The following is a 14,220-nucleotide window of genomic DNA, read 5'->3' as shown; positions in this document are numbered from 1 at the left end:
ACTCATTCTCAAATCTCGAATCCTGAGTTGAACAGTCCTGAGTAAAAACCTCATTCTGCACATCAAACTTTTTAGCCATGGTTCTAGTCACAACACAGGAAAAATCTGTGTTAGAATTCAACTCTGGTTCCTCTGACTCCATTGTCAAATGCACTTCAGGAAAAAATTTGTCCACCTCTCAAGTCATTACTTAACAATAAAGAAATACCCTTCACAGGTTAGCTATGCTGTATTCCTACTTTAACAAATCCAGTAACTAACCCTGATTTTAAATTTACTTTATGTAAATACAGGCATAAAATCACTTCCAACACCTCTTATGTAATTTACCTCACCAGTATCAGACTCTTCATCAAACATCAACACACCGTCTAAAATCAGTGATTGAGAAGCTCCAGTGTCCCTAAGGAATTTTATTGGCACCAGAGTAGATCCTTCTTTCAAGGATACAAACTCTTCAGTGATAAAATGGTCATATCACGTTTTAACTTGGTCAGACTCTAACAAAGCTTCATTTGTGTTTATCAAACCCTGTAACTTTACAGGTGCTTCAGTATGTTGCACACAAGCATCTGGTACTGCTTACTTCTCTTTCTTTTTCAATCTGATACAGTTGGCTATTACATGGCCAGGTTTCTTACAATAATTACAAATAAGACCAAACTGTCTTTCCTTCACAGGTTTTCCTTCCTCCTTACCTTTCCCATTAACATCATCTGATTTACTTTCTAATTTACCTTGAGTCTCCATGTTATTTTTCCTCTTAAAATTTCTGCCCTGAGGAAAGTTATTCTTATGTATTAAAACATATTATTCAGCTAATCTAGCACAGTCCTGTAATTTATCAGTATCTCTCTCATTTAAGTAAGTCCTTTCCTCTACAGGAATGCTTCTTTCAAATTCCTCCAATAAAATCAGCCGTCTCAATATATCATAGTCCCCATTTACATTATTAGAAGAAACCCATCTCTCAAAACACACAGCTTCATCATAGGCAAATTCCACATAAGTTTTATCCACAGACTTTTTCAAACTTCTGAATCTTTCCCTATAAGCTTCTGGGACTAATTCGTATGCGTTTAGATATGCATTTTCACAATATCATAATCACGTGCTTGCGCAGCTGTTAAAGCTGTGTAAACGTGGTGCTTTGCCTTTAATTACACTCTGTAACAGCACTGACCATTTATCTTTCGGCCACTGTAACATCCGAGCAATAGTTTCAAAATGTTGAAAATATCTTTCCCCTTCTGTTTCACTATATGGAGGGACCAATTTAATTTCTTGACCAGCAACAAACGGTTTTTTTAGAACGAGAAGACTGATTCCCAGACCTTAATTCCTCCATTGCATATGCAAATTCTCTCTGCTTTTGAACCGCCTCCAATTTACAACGCTCTAGCATCATTTGTTCTATTTGCAACTGCATCTCTAGATTACTTATTGGAAATGACTGTAAAACCGAATCCTCAAAAACACCCGAATCCACATAGTGTGATGCGATTTTTCTCTGTATTTTGCAGTCGGCAAAATACCTTTAAGTTGCAATCTACAAGCTATATCAGATACCTCAGTTTTTTTCGCCTTCGCCAACAACTCCGCATCAGGCGAAACCAGAAACTCATCAATATTCATTGTTGCCGAAAAACACTCACAAGCCAAATAAACAAAAGAATCGAGTATTCCCCTTTCCCAAAAGACCGATTCAAAAGTTAGCAAACATTTAAACTCAAATGATCCAATCCGGAAGCAGCCCCCATACTTATGTTACGTATTCAGGCAACAATAAATATATGAGTTCGGCAAGGGTTTATATAACAAATAACACTTTTATTCAACACTGAGAACAAACCCCCCAAAAGTAAACAGACACTAACGTAACCGGAAACACCTGCTGTGCGGCAGCTCAAACAGTTCTTAAAGCGACGTTGCAAGAACAGTTCTTTTAAGTAGGATTACCACAAGTTCAAAATGCTCACATTTCATTTAAGGGAGAGACTTTTTAAGACAATTTAAATTCCCTTTCACGTCGCTTTGCTTCGATCACCGATGTCGAACTTCCCACTAAGAATTTACGAAACGAAACGGCTTGAAGGCACTCACATTTCCTTTATCACACTGTCCTCAATCTTCTGCTAACCCGCAGAGATTAACACGAGAACAGTCGACGAATTCCTTCTAAATAAGGTCGAACCCCTTTCACCGTCGTAAATCGATTCTCCTCGATCATTAACTCCCGACTCCGATCTTCACTCTCCACTGATTCTCAAACTAGCAGTATTGTAAAGAACCTGCTGGCAATGACCTTTTAAACTTTAGGCATTAGATAGAACTTCAACTTTCAACTAAATTGCGTCATCACATTAAATCACGCAGTGGCATGAAGTCAACTTGGCAAATCCAGCCACGAACTGCCCCTCCTCACAGGGTGGGGTCTTCCTTTATTACCTGTAAAGAAAAACTGTCATATGATCTCTACTGGCGGGAAAATGACGTCACTCAACCATCACAGGACCATTACCTCAAGTCCAGTATAGCTTCAACCCCAGTCACGTGACAAGTGTACCACTGTCATGTGTCACGAGTACCTAACAGTGTGTTTTACCTTTGATAGTTTTACTGCGTGAAGGCGGTACTCTTTGGTGTGATTACAAAACTTTAACAGGACTTCGGAAGGCAACGGAAAGATCGACGACATCAGCTTACTTGGAAAACAAATCACCTCTCTCTCTCTCTCTCTCTCTCTCTCTCTCTCTCTCTCTCTCTCTCTCTCTCTCTCTCTCTCTCTCTCTCTCCTCAATTCTACTCCTCTTAATATCATGAACTGAACTGACGTCATTCCTATACCATCGTAAGACTGTATCATTTACCACCTATGCTGCAGAAGTTTGGGGTTTTATATTTACACGCTTACATATGCATAAACTCTGCTAATCTGTTTGATTAATCTGGTTTTATATTACGAGATTACGTGGATACTGATAAGTAGTGCTTTGATTGTAACAATACCAGACTCCAGGTGTGTTCCATTTCTGCTGGTTCTTTTAACCCATTATGGGGTACGTAACAAAACCGTTACAACCCCTACAGCACTCGGCATCTCTGCAAAACCTCCATCATCCACTCTGGTGCATTCAGACCCGAGAAAGTTACCGTCGAGTCAGATTGAATGGCTCATAAAACACTGTTGGACAGTAGAAACTACAGACTGATCAAAGACTGGGGAAGCAGACAAGCCAGTTCTCTCTGCCCCGCCCGAACCCATTTTGTGAATTATGAACTGTTTCTTGCATTGGAATAATTGAATCAGAGGAACTGAATGTGGACACAGGAAGCTTCAGGTAATGATCTGCTAAAGCTGAGACCATTCTCAAACAAGTCGCCATTTGTTACGTGAAGGGCGTGGACTCTGAACTGATTCTTGGCCCAGAGACAGTCTAATCAGAACAATAAACCTGAGACCATGCTCAGAGGAGCAGCTACTTGTTATGTAAAATGCCAGACACATCAAAGAAGCAATCTACAGTCTCGTTCGACTCTGTCTGGGTTGCCTCATTTAACTGGTTCGGACCAGTCAGGGTGTAAAGATACGAATACACAAGGCTGGGGTGGGCAGAGCCAGGTACAATATGTTGGTTGTAGCTCTGTACAATGACCAGTAACCATGTGACCCAGGTAGGTCTGGTGACCTTGAGCCAATGGTTTGGGGATCCAATGGTTCAATTGATGAGGAACAATATAAGATTCCGTAACTCCAAATATGCAGGGGTGATAACTCTCCAGCGGCCAGACCCCAAACATTGCCGAAAAGTAGGACCACACGGACACGTGGAGATCTGGAACATGAGGATCGGAAGATGATGAGAGGCATTGAACCTGTGGATATTTAGAGGCTTTTTCCCAGGGCTGAAATGGTAGCCACAAGTTGAAGGTGCTGTGGAGTCGGTACAGAGGAGATGTCAGGGGGATGTTTTTTTACACAGAGAGTGGTGAGTGCGTTGAATAAGCTGCCGGCAACAGTGGTGGAGGCGGATACGATTGGGTCTTTTTAAGAGACTTTTGGATAGGTACATGCAGCTTAGATAAATAGAGGGCTAGGGTAAGCCTAGTCATTTCTAAGGTGGGAACATGTTCGGCACAACTTTGTGGGCCGAGGGCCCTGTATTGTGCTGTAGAGTTTCTATGTTTTCTCTGTTTCTATGGAATGCCTTGCCAGCGTAGACTCTTTTCCCGGGTCATACCTTTTCACTTCATTGACTGCTCATCGAGTGTCAGGATTTCCAGTAGGGTGCACACAGGAAGATAGTGCTTTTAGTAGAAATAATAAAAGATACGTTGTTAATACAGATTCTCTGTATTTCATTGATCATTGTTGCAAGGGATGATTCTTGTCACAGTGGCGTCCAGCATTATCATTGCCCACTAACAGGACGTGCCCTCTACACAGAGTTACCATCGGGAAGGAGATACAGAAGCCTGAAAGCTCATGCTCAGAGATTCAGGAACAGCTTTTTTCCCCGCTGCCACCTGTATCTCAGTTTTGTTTTCTCTAGATTTATTTATCCTGTTTTTGATTGTACTGCTACGATAACGTTAACAATTTCACGACGTATGTCTATGATATTAAATCTGGTTCTGATTCTTTATATGTACCTTTGAAACCTTTGATTCTGATTCAGATGCAGGGGGACGTGTTAGATCGAACTTACTAGATCGTAGTTGAAAGCCTATCTGAAACACACAGAATATGCTGTAATATTCTATCTTCTGTGCTCGATCGAGCGTACCGTATCTTGCTAGAGTTAACTACTTGTTAATTATTTAGAGCTATGACGCCTTGCTTTTCCAGACTAGTCTCAATGCGTCGGATAATAAATTTCTGGAAAATATTAAAAAGGCCATATATATCAGCACCGACCGCTGGATGGTTTCGATAGCTTTGCTTGGAAGGGACTCGCCAAGTATTATGTAATGATTAATTGTCCTCGGTGTTCAGACTACACTGGTCATGAGGAATGAAGAGAAGTATCCGGAAAAACAGGAACATTAACGATAGTCAGGATGGGCCAGTGCAAAGCAGGTCATGTCTAACCAATCTCACAGAGATTTCCGAGGTAGCTACCAGGAATGGTGTGGTGGCAAGGCAGTGGATGCCGTCTACAGGGACTTCAGCAAGGAATTTCTCAAGGTTCCGTAGTGGAGGATACTCGAGAAGGTTCAGTCGCTTGGCTTTCATGATGAACTATTACATTGCAGTCCCCATTGGCTACGTCGGGGAAACTAGAGTGTGGTAATAAATGGCTGTCTCTCTGATTGGGGACCTGTGACGTGTGGAGTGCCGCACGGATCGTTGCTGTCATTGTTGTTTGTTGTTTGTCATCTATATTAACGATGTGGATAATGATGTCGTTAACTGGATCAGCAAACTGCCGATGACAGCAGCATTACCTGTGTTGTTGACAGCGAGGAAGGGTACCGGAGCATGGTGTCGTAAACGGGATCTGGACCAGTTGGAACAATGGGCTGACAAAACGCGATTCGGATTTTATGCAGACAAGTGTTAGATGTTGCACTTTGGGAGGACCAGCCAGCGGTGGTCTGACACAATGAGAAATGGGGCACTGAGGAGTACGATAGAACAAACGAATCTGGAAATTCAGGTCGATAATTCAATGAACGTTGTGGCACAGTTACACTGGGTCGTGAAAACAGCTTTTCGCATTTTGGCTTTCATAGAGCAAAGTAGTGAGTACAGGAGTTGGGATGTTACGTTGATGCAGTTTACGACTTTATTGAGGCCTAATTTGGAAAAAAAAATGTGTACGGTTTTGCTCAATTTCCGGCTACTGCCGGGACTGGACGATTTGGATTCGAAAAAATGATTACATATGTTGGCACTTTATTCCCTAGCGGGTAGAAGACTGAGGGGAGATTTTGATAGAGGTATACAACATCATGAGGCGTATAGAGAGTGTAAATGCAAGCGGGCTTTCTCCACTGATGTTGGGCGACAAAACAAATGGAGATCATGGGTGAAGGGTGAAAGGTGAGATGTTTAAGGGAATCATGAGGGGAAACTTCTGCAGTCAGAGGGTGGTCAGTGTGTAGACAGTGCTGCCAACGCAGGTGGTTATTAAGATTCCGATTTCAAGGTTTTAGAGGTCATTGGATAAGTTATTGGATTCTTTTCTTTTTCAATCTTTTTATTGATTTTCATATATAAAAATATAACATAACATAATATTGAATAGGTTATAAATACACTAGGCTTGAAGTTAAATTACTAATAAGATATCAATATCTTATTGAGATATCAGCGAAGAACATCGTAAAATAATCAATCAAACCTGTATTAATTGTATATGAAAAAGGATAATCAAAAAAGAGAGAAAAAATACAAGAAAAAATATATATTAAAATAAAGAAATAAACCTAAACTAACATGGGCAATGATAATAGTTTATATATACATGATAGTATCAAGAACTCCGGAACTCCATACCAGAACAAGGATAAAAAGAGAAAAGATCCGGAAGAGGTCAAATTAACTCATATGAAAATGTCGTATAAACGTTCCCCAAGTTTCTTCAAATTTAATTGATGGGTCAAAAATAGTACTTCTAATTTTTTCTAAGCTCAAACAAGAAATAGTTTGAGAGAACCACTGAAACGTGGTAGGAGGGTTTACTTCTTTCCAATTTTGTAATATAGACCTTCTAGCCATTAGAGTTGCAAAGGCGATCGTTCGTCTAATTGAAGGGGAGAATTGACTACCATCCTCAATTGGTATACCAAAAATTGCAGTGATAAAATGGGGTTGTAAAACAATATTCCAAACTGAGGAAATGATAGCAAATATATCCTTCCAATAGTTATATAAGGTGGGACATGACCAAAACATGTGGGTCAATGAAGCAACTTCTGAGTGACATCTGTCACATTGAGGGTTAATATGGGAGTAGAATCGAGCAAGCTTATTTTTAGACATGTGGGCTTTATGTTCCACCTTAAATTGTATTAAAGCATGTTTAACCCATATAGAAGAAGAGTTAACCATTTGTAATTTTTCCCCATTTTTCTGTTGATATAGCATAATGAAGCTCTTTTTCCCACTCTTGTTTAATACTGCCTGACATTTCTGGTTGTATCTTTATGATCATATTATAAATAAGAGCCACTAAACCCTTCTGACAAGGATTCAAGGTAAAAATTATATCTAAAAAATCCATCGGAGTTGAATTGGGAAAGGATGGTAAAACTTTATTTAAAAAGTTTCTGATTTGTAAGTATCTAAACAAATAAATTTTAGGTAACTTATATTTGTTAGAAAGTTGGTCAAAAGACATCAGACTACCTTCAAAAAAAAAGATCACTAAAGCATGTTATACCTTTCCTTTTCCATACGCTAAAGTCTTGATCTATTAAGGAGGGTTTACAAAAAAAGTTAAATAAGATAGGGCTATCAAGAACAACATTTCTCAGAGTGAAAAACTTACGAAATTGAATCGAACTTCGTAACGTATGTTTGACAATAGGGTTAGATATCTGTTCATTGAACTTGACTAAATCAACGGGGAGAGAAGAACCAAGAACGGAGAATAAAGTGTATCCTTGTGCATCATTACATTCCAAATTTACCCACTCTGGGCATAATGGTGAATCCAAATCTTGTTTCAAGTATATTAAGTTTCGAATATTATTCGCCCAATAGTAAAATTTAAAGTTAGGTAAAGCTAAACTACCATCTTTTTTAGGTTTCTGTAACTGCTTTTCACTTAACCTGGAGTTTTTATTTTGCCACACAAATGAAGAAATTTTTGATTTTATGTTGTCAAAAAAGATTTAGGAATAAAAATTGGTAAAACTTCAAATAAATATAAAAATTTCGGTAAAACCATCATTTTAATAGCATTAATCCGACCAACCAATGATAAGGATAAGGGAGACCATCCAGTAGTAAGTTGTTGAATTTGATTAAGCAAAGGTAAAACACTAAATCTGAATAAATCTTTATGTTTCTTGGTAATTTTTATACCTAAATAAGTGACGTTATCATTAACAACTTTAAATTGTACCCTGTTATTCAGCAAAGTTTGCGCATTTAAAGGGAATAATTCACTCTTATTCAAATTTAATTTAGAACCAGAAAAAGCTACCAAACTGAACCAACAAAGATAGAATAGCGGGAATAGACCTATCAGGATCAGAAATATATAAAAACAAGTCATCAGCATATAGTGATAACTTATATAACTTCTCATTACGGCTAATACCAAAAATATTAGGTGATTCACGAATAGCAATGGCTAAAGGTTCTAATGCAATATTAAATAATAAAGGACTTAAAGGATAACCTTGTCTCGTACCGCGAGATAATTAAAAAGAAGAGGATCTATGATTATTTGTAAGAACAGAAGCAACAGGTTTATAATATATTAGTTTAATCCATGATATAAATTTAGAACTAAAATTAATTTTTTTTAGCGCATTAAATAAGTATGTCCATTCAACTCTATCAAAAGCTTTTTCAGCTTCTAATGAAATGACACATTCTGGGGTTCTGGGTGAAGAGGTATAAATTATATTAATCAATTTTCTAACATTGAAAAAGGAGTACCGGTTCTTAATAAAACCAGTTTGATTTTCTGAAATAATCTGTGACATTATCTTTTCTAACCTAATAACTAACATTTTTGTAAGAGAATCTACATTTAATAGCGATATAGCGCGATAGGATGCACATAAGGTAGGATCCTTAACTTTTTTTAAGAATTAGAGAAATAGTAGCCTCATAAAAAGACTGAGGTAATCTTTTCTTAGTAAATGCATCATTAAAAATTTCACATTACCATGGGGAAAGCAAAGAAGAAAAAGTTTTTAAAAATTCCATAATATAACCATCAGGACCAGGGGCTTTGCCTGAATTCATTGATGAAATAGCCTCTCCCACTTCAGACATAGAAATAGGAGCATCAAACAAACTCCGATCTTCATCTGTCAGTTTGGGAATATTGAAATTATTAAAAAAATCATCAATCATGGACAAATCGCCATCAGATTCTGATTGATTTAAAGATTTATAAAAATCTTGGAAAGGTTTATTAATTTCTTTATGATCAGTAGTCAAATTACCATCTTGTTTACGAATTTTAATAATCTGTCGCTTAGTCGAAATAGATTTTAATTGGTGAGCTAATAATTTACCAGTTCGATCACTATGAATATAAAATTGAGCCCTTGTCTTAATTAGTTGATTCTCAATTGAAGAAGATAATAATAAGCTATGTTCCATTTGAAGCTCAACTCTCTTCTTATAAAGTTGTTTGGTAGGAGTCACGGAATAAATCTTATCAACTTCTTCAATTTTATCCACCAACATAGCTATATCAAGATACATTTGTTTTCTTTTATCAGCGGAATATGAGATAATTTAACCGCGGATAAAAGCCTTAAAAGAATCCCAGAGCATTCCTCTGTCAATATCTTCAATATGATTTGTTGAAAAAAACAAGGCAATTTGCTGTTCTATGAAGGTGATGAATTCTGGATCTTGAAGCAAAGTAGCGTTGAGTCTCCAAGATCTGGTGTTAATGGAAGAATCCGATACCTTAATAGACAACTTCAAAGGAGCATGATCCGAAATGGCAATAGAATCATATTTACAATCAGTAACATCTGTTAATAAACGATGATCAATAAGATAATAATCAGTTCTAGAATAACTATGATATACATGTAAAAAAAACGAAAATTCTTTGTCTTTAGGATTCAAAAAGCGCCATATTTCATTAATTTGCGAATCAACCATAAAGGAATTAATAAGTCAGGCTGATCTATTCGGAAGAGTTCGAATAGGTTTAGATCTGTCCATTAAGGGATTTAAACAACAATTAAAATCTCCACCCATTATCAACATATGTTCTTTTAAATTAGGAAGGGAAGTAAATAAACGTATAAAAATTTAGGGCAGTCAAAGTTTGGAGCATAGATATTAACTAAAGCCACTTTTCGATTAAAAAGTGAACCGGCAATCAACAAAAATCTGCCCTGTGGGTCAGAGATAGTTTCATGATGTGTGAACGAAATTGCGGGGTCTATAAAAATAGACACACCCCTAATTTTGGCAGTAAAATTCGAGTGACATTGTTGGCCTCCAGAACCAAAAAAAGCGTTGATTATCCTCCCTCCTAATATGGGTCTCCTGTATGAAAATAATATCAGCATTTAGTCTATGGAATATTTTAAATATTTTTTACGTTTAATCAGATGGTTTAAACCATTAGTATTCCAAGAGATAAAATTAATAGACATCTATCATGCCAACATTAATTGTATATATCATAAAAGGATAAAAAACACATAACCCATAACTCAGGAAGAAGGGGAAATGATTCAGAAGCAACCGGAGAACATGACACTTCAACAATATTAATAATTTAAAGTCGGCCCATAAACTAAAAGCAAAAAAATAAAAAGCAAAAGAGTGAAAAAAGACCCCTACCCCCTCTCCCAAACCCTCGAAAAAAAGCCAAGCGGCAGGCGCACAAACTAATACTAATATTACCCCCATATCAAGATGGCAACTCCACGAATAGGTGAGAAGAGACTATACAACACCCAGGGTTAGATGAAGGGTTGATAAAAAAAGATATATCAATCAAAAAGAGAAAAAAAGTAATATAATAAAACAAAAAATCATTAATAAAAAAAGAATAAATATTAGAGTTTTAAAAAAGTGTAATATGTCTAAGAAAAATCCCATATTCAAATACAAGTAGATGACATATTCCAAAGGCAAAGACTTATGGGAAGAAGAAACGACATTTTGAAAAAAAACATATTACAAATTATAAATGTAAATTCACCAATCGATCAAAAAAAAGTAAAAAAAAAGTCATCAAAATAGAATAGAAAAAGGATTCAATAATCACTACAATACAGAAAAGGTCTAAATATCCAAAACATTCATCCCATATTCAAGTACAAGCAAACAAATAAACGAGCATGGAAAGCAAAGTCTTATGGGAAGAAGAACCGACATCTTAAAAAAATAAATCTTATTACAAAGTATAGATGTGTATACACAATTCAGAGAAAAAGAATTTAAAAAATCATTCTAGTAAAATTGAAAGAGCATCTATAACCGTGATAAAAAAAACCCGGTCTACAGACCGAAGTAAAGAGCTACAACGGGGCTTCAACATTTACAGGCATTTTTTAAGGAAAAAAGCCAAATTTTCTCACAATAAAAAAACCATTGAGGAGAATCAACAAAGATATAACACATAGTTCAACTTATGGTAGAAGATCGATATTCCTCGAGGAATTTCTTCGCGCCGGTCAGAGTTTGAAAGAAGCGCAGACTGTCGTCACCCAAAGTAACTCTGACATTCGCTGGGTATCTTAAAGCTTGTTTAAGTCCAATCTGATAAATTTCTGCCATCACTGGTTTAAAAGCGATTCTTTCTCTCATCACTTCAAATGAATAATCTTCAACCATACGAGACTTATTATTTCTCTGAGAAATCATACGTTTCTGACGAGCTAAGCGGATTAAGAGCTCTTTCTCCCGGGGATAATGGAGGCGAACAATCACAGCCCGTGGCTTGTCACTCGAGGCCGAGAATCTAGAAACTCTGTGGGCACGATCAATAGTAGGTTTAACTTTCAAAGCCTCAGCGCCAAAAACTTCCCACAGTAAGTTAAAGAAAAAATCAATTAAGTCACCAGACTCAACATTTTCGGGAAGTCCAATGATTCGCAAGTTCTCTCTGCGAGATCGGTTTTCATGATCGGAGATTTTAAACTTATAATGCTCTACTGTTTGAGCAGTCGACCGTACCTTTTTCTCCAGTGTTTCAATTGTACGTATTTTTTGACAAATTAACTCTTCAAGAGTCGTGATCTTGTCTTCATGCCGTTGAATATCTAATGCCTGCGATTGAAGCTTGGTATCAAGCGATCTAACAACTTCTTCAATCTCAGACATTTTCGAGGTAAGTTTACTTTCCAAACTAGCAAGTTTAGTATCCAATCTAGTATCCAGAAGATTAGAAATTGCCTTGAGCGATACAGGCTCTTTAGACGATTTCTTAGCTGTAGCCATTTTAAGTTTGAAAAGATTAAATCAAGGATAGTTTTAAAACAAAAGTAAATCAGAGTTGTTACACTGTTATTGCAAGCTTTGTGTTTACACAGCCCGTGGAGAATATACGCAACACACACACAAAATGCTGAAGGAACACGACAGGCCAGGCAGCATCTACAGGAAGAACTCTCTCTCTCTCTCTCTCTCTCTCTCTCTCTCTCTCTCTCTCTCTCTCTCTCTCTCTCTCTCTCTCTCTCTCTCTCTCTCTCTCTCTCTCTCTCTCTCTCTCCCCCCCCCCCACCCATATCGACCCCTGGCATACATCTCCTGCAATCTTTCGCTCGGCTTCTATCGTCTTCCCTCTTTCCCCTTGTCTTCTCGCCCGTCTCACTCCTTCCCCATTTTCTTTCCTGTCTCTTTTTATCCTTATTATATCCCCGTATTCCTAGCACAGTCTCTCTTTCCACACTATCTTCTCACTCAGTTCTTTTCTCACCTCAGTACCCGTTTCAGCCCCTACCTGTCTCATCCTTCAGACTCCCCCTCTGTCTCAACCACCCTGTCTCTCTCCCTGTGTCTCCCTCTCCCGCTTTGTTACTGTCCGCCAGCACTCACTACCCAGTCATATTCCACGTCGCTTGCTGCCCCTGTCTTTCCTTCTCCGAATCTCTTTCACACTCTCTCTCCTGAGACACTCACTCCACCATCTTTCACCCCAGTATCTCTCCCGTACATTCTCTCTCCTACCCCAGTCACGCTGTCGTTCCCTAATTTGTATCAGCCCCAATATTTTGTCCAAGCCTTTCTCTTATCACTTGAGCACAGCATTCTGTCTCTCATACCTCTTCCCCCCAGTGCTTCTGTCCAAACACTCGTCTCTCTATCCAAGTCTCTCTGTCCTCTCAGCATTTCTCACCCCTCCACTTCTCGCCCACTATCTCTTTCTGCCTCAGTCTTCCGCTACGACATCTCTTTATCAACGATTTCTCTTTCACTCTGCCTCTCTCCCCAACCAAGTCTTACTTTCTCGCCCTCTTTTACTCTTTGCTGCTCCCTCTCTACTCATTTGATTCTTCCTCGTTGTTATCTCCCACGTCCATCTTACTTTCTGTTTGTCTCTCTACGCCACGTTTGTCTCTTCTGACTTTCTCCACTTATATCTCGCCCTCGTGTTCCCCTGACAAGGTGATACAACTCAGCTTGGAATTTAACAAAGGGAGGATGAAGTCAGATACGGGGTGATTGATATGTCTGTGGCCTAAGGTTGAAGGAGCCAATTTTAGAAAATCTCGGTAGATGGAGATGTTATTAACTTCAAACTTTCTGCATAATCACTCAAAGAGTTGACCTGCACGTGCATGTAACGAGAGGTGTATAACTCGTCTCATTCTACCTTTGGCCACGAACATCAATCATCCCTGCTGTCGACCGCTCTGCAGGTCCAAGACACCGACTTCTACAAGGAAGGGACCGTAAGCTCCACGACAGGTGGACTAAGTGTGTAAATGTAGGATGGGGCTATGCGGAAAAATAAATGTGCTCGGTTTTCTAAAATTGACTCGTTCTACCACAGGCCACGAACATATCAATCACCCCTCGTATATCAGTGAAGAAAGGTGAATTACTGAGGCTTGAGAGAGGACCGGGCCAAAACTGTTTGGGAAAGAACACTGGCAGCGATGACGGCACAGCAGCAATGGCTGGGTATTCTTGAAGCATTTCGTAATCCGAATAATATGTCCATCGAAAAAAGAAGTATTCTAAAGGCAATATGACACCACCGTCGCTATCATGAGAAGTCGAAGCCAACATGAAACCCAAAGAGAAGGCATAGCTTATAGAAGAAAAAGTGTAATGTAGTGGTAAGCTTGTTGTTAGCAGAAGGCAAGAAATAATTAATATATGATGTCTTTGAAATATTGAAATGCGAAGGTACACGATCCCACAATTTGAAGGGGATGACAAATGCTTCCTCAGATGCATGAAGTGTAAAAAGAAGCGATATTGGATATCAGACCGCTGGAAAACGATGCTGGAGAAGTAGGATTAGCAGGACAAGAAAATGACGGACGGTTGGAATAAGTTCTTATTGTATCTGTGTGCACTGTGGAAGTTAGGAGCGTCAGGGGGCA

The sequence above is a fragment of the Hypanus sabinus genome, unplaced genomic scaffold (genome assembly GCF_030144855.1).
Source record: "Hypanus sabinus isolate sHypSab1 unplaced genomic scaffold, sHypSab1.hap1 scaffold_370, whole genome shotgun sequence".
NCBI lineage: Eukaryota > Metazoa > Chordata > Chondrichthyes > Myliobatiformes > Dasyatidae > Hypanus > Hypanus sabinus.
This window is presented reverse-complemented; position numbering follows the sequence as displayed.